General features: G+C 40.0%; 1 pseudogene; it reads left to right on the top strand.

Moving 5' to 3' along the window:
- The first annotated feature begins 3,590 nt into the window (after window positions 1–3,590).
- On the top strand, window positions 3,591–3,745 carry LOC118579069 (annotated as a pseudogene).
- Window positions 3,746–5,496: the final 1,751 nt, after the last annotated feature.

A 5,496-nucleotide genomic window follows, 5' to 3' on the forward strand; every position in this document is an offset into this window, starting at 1 on the left:
TCATTGCTAACTTTCCAAATTTCTCAAGAAAACAAGGATTGAAAAGAAATCTAACTGAAAAATCTATATAGGAATATTTTTGAAAAGAAAAAACTACAAAAACTGAATTGAATTATTTTTCTAGAAAGTAGACAAGTTTGAGAAATAGAAGCTGAATCCAATAATGAAGATGACTATAGAAAAGGGCTGTAAGTTTTACTGAATATCATCGCTCAGAAAGCTAGTAGTAGAGGAAGATAACAACAATCTCCAGTCAAAATAGCAAGAAAGTTAAGAATATGCAAAAAGTCAGAGGTACTCAGATTGTAGATATCAGTATCATATGATCTAGAAATTATAGATGGGTGTATTTTCTTAAAAGGAAACCATAAAACATAGACAACCCAAATATCTTCTAGTGTTATCCATTAGTGACAGTATCTGAAATAATTCTAATTCATTTCTTAATAGCTTTAGGACAAAATACTCAAACTGTACCATGCAATATAAAAATGGAATTTAGAAGTAGAATCTAGTTTTCATTAGGCAATAATTAAGAACACACTAAAGAAAGAAAGCACATGTCATTACCATTATCAATGGAAAATAAACTTTATTCATAGATTCTCCAAGCTCAAAAATGTCAGAATGAGCAGGTTTTATATATATACATGTAACATAATTAATGTAAAAAGAGGGCATGAATTAGACAGAGAGAAAGAGGGGTATATAAGGAGTCTGGAGAGAAGAAACAGAAGGGAGAAATTATGTAATTATATTATAATCTTAAAAATAAAGAGGAAAAAAAAGATAGGCAGACACTTGGCATATGTCTATAGTCTCAGCACTCAGAAAGCCAGCAGCAAGATGACTCAAAAGGTAACAGTGCCTATTGCCAACCCTGGCAGTACAAGTTCAATCCTTAGAACTCACATGATGGAAGGAAAGAATCAACTCCTACACTCATATGCAAGTAAAACAATTGTAATGTGATAATAAAAATTAAATAGTAATGATGAAAACTCTGAGATACCAAAGAAAGAAACTAAGATTAGTGAGCACATGGAGAAAGAGGTATCCATATTCACTGATTGTAAGAGTGCAAACTGGTACAGCCATTATAGAAATCAGTGTGTACGTTTCTCAAATGGAGATGACACATGACTCTGTGGTGGTATTTTATTTGTGCTCTAACAAGTAAAACTTGCCTGAGGATCAGAGATAAACCCAGACACTATATTAAATATAGAGGTCAGGCAGGTCCTAACATTCCAGGAGCAGAGATTCATCTGGATCTCTGTGAGTTCAAGGACACACTGGGAATAGAGCCAGATGTGGTGGCACATGCCTTTAATCCCAGCACTAGTTAGCCATAGAGGTCTAGAGGTCTATATAGACAGATAGAAAGTGTTAGAGCTGGGCAGAAAGAGGAAGTGAGGTAGCTGGGTGGAGAGCAGTAATAAGATGGCAGGGCACAGAAAGGTATATAGGTGTGAGTATACAGGAAGTAGCTTTCTCTTGGGATGAGGATTTCCTAGCAGTAAGAACTTGTGGCTCACTTGGTTTTATTCCTCTTATCTTTTGTCTTACACCCCAATATCTAGCTCCAGATTTTTTTTACTAATAAGACCACTTAGCAATTCGTGTTACATGACCCAGCAATTCCATTCCTGGGCATACACAAAGGACTGTATATTCCACTACTGAGATACTTGTTCACAGCTGTTTATTCCTGCTTTTGTCTCTGGTCACAATAACTAGAAAATGGAGGGAGCCTAGACACCTTTTAACTGATTAATGGATAATGAAATGTGGTACATATACAGAATGGAATTTCATTCAGCTGTAAAGAAAATGAAATTATGAACTTTCCAGTAAATCGGTGAAAACTTATTTGAGTGACACGAATTGGGCAAAGAAAACAAACAGCTCTCAGTTGCTCTCATGTGTGAATCTTAGCTTGGAATTTCCAATTCTGTGTGTTCAACTATGTATCGATGTAGATGCGGGATATCTAAAAAGAGGGCATTGGAAGGGATGCCTTATGGGAAAGTAAATATTAGATTATAAATAATAAGAAAGTTAAGAAGGAGGAATACTGGAGGCAAAAGGTTTACACATAGGGAGGAGATGCATGGATGGAGGTGAGGGACTGAGGAGAAAGTCTGCCACCAAAGTGGGTATTAAAAAGCTGTTTGAAAACTTACTATTGCTGGACTTAGTGACACATGCCCTTAATCCCAGCACTCAGGAGGCAGAGATAAGCAGATCACTGTTAGTTCATGGCCACCTGGTCTACAAAGCAAGCTCCAGGTCAGCCATGGTTGTACCAAAAAGAAACTAAGAAACTCTCTCTCTCTCTCTCTCTCTCTCTCTCTCTCTCTCTCTCTCTCTCTCTCTCTCACACACACACACACACACACACACACACACACACACACACACACAAAGCCTACTGTCTCATAACCACACTGAAAATAAGAGTTGGAGAAGGCTTCTTAATGAAGCTTGAGTTAGCCAACAAGGTCCCAGGGCCTTTTTATTGACCAACAGAACTACTTGATAAGACCTGAGTATTGAAGATAGTACTCATCTTAGTTGTGTCATATATAGAAATTGTTCTAGAGCAGAGCTGAACGCCTTCTTCCTGCTAGCTAGTTGTTGAAAATGCTATTTGGGTTTTTGAGGGAGAAAAGGCATCAGCTATCTTACCCTGCTATGAACACTGTGAACTATAACACTCACCTGCCAGAAGAGATGCACCCACTTGTCCAGTAGTGGCACAACTGTAATGGTACATCTTAGCTACGGTTTCTATTATTGTGAAGAGACACTATGACCAGCGTAGCTTTTATAAAGGAAAACATTTAATTGGGGCTAGCTCATAGGTTCAGAGGTTTAGTCCATTATTGTCTTGGTTGGGAAGCATGGTGGTGCAGAGGCAGACATAGTACTACATCTGTATGGACAGGCAGCAAGAAGAAAGATGCTGGGCCTAGCTTGAGCATTTGAAACCTCAAAGCCCTTCCCCAGTGACATACTTCTTCCATCAAGGCCATGCCTACTTCAACAAGGCCACACCTACTACAATAAGGCCACACTTCCTAATAGTGCCACTCTCTGGTGACCAAGCATTCAAATCTATTAACCTATGGGGTCATTCCTATTCGAATCAAAATATGGGGCTCTCCAGTTGCTCTCTGATTGAGTTTGAGACTTACTCCATAGAATAAAATCCACACCTGAAACTGGCTGAAATATTGTAAGAGACAGAAGAGAGGGACTAGGGTTGAAAAACTGCCATTTTCTGGGCAGTACATAGCCATTGCAATCACAAACTCTCAACACCTATGAATGACCTCACTGGGTGTGCAGGAAAAAAGTGGGCCATTAGAGCCAGAGAAGGAGGAAAGAGGGAACAATGCTGCATTCTACGAACTGGCATCCTCTATGATCAGGCACAGTGGGAATCACAGGAACTTCAAGGTTCAGTGAACACAGACTGCTGTAGGAACCCTAGGAAGTCATGGGTGACCTAGATTCTCCTCCATAATACCTTCTCAATTGATGTGCCTGTGACATGGAGAAATAACTTAAAGAATAACATGCCTGTGCTCAGCTGGTGGGGAGATGTCATGATCTTGAGGTGGTTTTACCATGATGAGTCTTATGCATTGCACCCCAATGTGCTGACTCCTATGATTCTCTCAAATTCAGCAAACCTGAATGCTTACTTTGTGCTAGTGAGGACTGTTGTTACTCTTCCCTGTATAAAACCAAATGAAAAGAAAAAGGGAACAATACTTTCTCAGACTCTGTTTATTGCTAATGGTGCTCTTACACATTCTGAGATCCATACCAATGTTCCTATGTATATCAATAGCAAGGTGATATGTCTGCAAGCATTGCGTCTCTGATACAACCAGTGTACTAAGGGGTTACAGCAGTATTTAAAGCCTTCTGCCTGAAGGAAACCTTTGCTCAGGCTAATGCTGCAGCCAAGGAAGGTGCAGAGAAAACCAACAATGTTTGAAGGATAGCACCAGCTATGGCTGCACCAAGAGCCTGACTTGTGTTTGGGGCAACATCACAGGGAGCAGATCAACTAAAAAATACTTGTAGGTAGAAGCAAACAAAAATTTTAGAATGATTGAAGAACAGAAATTTTGGGACCACTTTCCAACTTTCTTCACTACATTACTGGTAACAGAAAGTGAGGGTCCTTTATTTACAATGTTACTGTTCAGGGACTACAGAGATGGCTCAGTGGTTTCACAAAGACCCAGATTCTGTTCCCAGCAGAATTTGTTGTCATTCCAGTTCCAGGGGATCCAACATCCTTTTCTGGCCTCTACAGACACCAAGCATGCAGTCATATCCAGGTAAAATACACACAAAAAATAACTCTTAAAAATTACTATTCATCAAAATAAAAGGGGAAGCATGGAACTTTATGTGTAGTGGATAACCATCCCAGCATTGGCCTGGAAGTTCCAACCCCCATTGAGGCTTCGGTAATGGTCACGCCCACAAGGCAGGGCGGAGGAGGAAGTGGAAGACCAAGGATGGGGTAGAGATCTCGCCTTGGTTCCGGGACCCTGGACACTGGAGGTAGACCGAGCAGAGTTCTCCAGAGAACACCACCGGACTGTGCCATACCTTTGCCAGACCCTGCAACCTACCCCTTCATTTGTAAGTTACCCCACAAAATAAACCTCCCTTTTAACTACGTGGAGTGGCCTTAATAATTTCACCAATATTCATGTCTACACCCTGTCTGGGAAATGAGCTGTGCTGCTGAAGCACTTTGAAAATAGAGGCTCTTCTGTAATCTTCCCGCTTGTGCATTGCTGTTGTCTTTTCTTTAATTCCTCAAGGAGTTCACACATAACAGTCCAATCACTTCCTTCTGAAGCTTTCAGCCAGCTGTGTCCTTTTTATGCTAACTTTATTATTGCTTTTATTTTTGAGTTTATAATATAATTACGTCAATTCCCCTTTCACTTTCTTCCATCAAAAGTCTCACAGATACATCTCTGCTCTCTTTCAAGTCATGAAATTTTTTGTTAGTTGTTATTACAGGCACATGTGCATATGTACATGTGTGTATGCACATACATTACATATGTGTGTCTACATACATATTCCTAAGTATAACTTATTCACCTTACAGAACGTTACTTGTGTATGTTTTCAGGACTGACCATTTGTTGTGTTCTGCCCTGGGGAAAACTGTTTCTCTCACTCTCAGCCTTTCTTAGTTGTCTTCAGTCTTGGTGTAGGATTGGGCCTTGTAAGCTTCCCCATCCACTTTGCCGTGTCTATTGTTGTTGTCCTTGTTCTGCTCATATTTAGGCAGCGATGTTGGCAAGACTTTAAGGGTGTGGCTTCTGTTATTGCTAGAAGACACAGTCCCATACCAAACTCCCTGATCCTTTGGCTCTTGGAATTTTCTTGTCTCTTTTCTTACAATGTTCCCCAAGCCTCAAGTAGAGGAGTGTTTTGTAAATGTATCCA

This window comes from Onychomys torridus, chromosome 2 (genome assembly GCF_903995425.1).
Source record: "Onychomys torridus chromosome 2, mOncTor1.1, whole genome shotgun sequence".
NCBI classification, from domain to species: domain Eukaryota; kingdom Metazoa; phylum Chordata; class Mammalia; order Rodentia; family Cricetidae; genus Onychomys; species Onychomys torridus.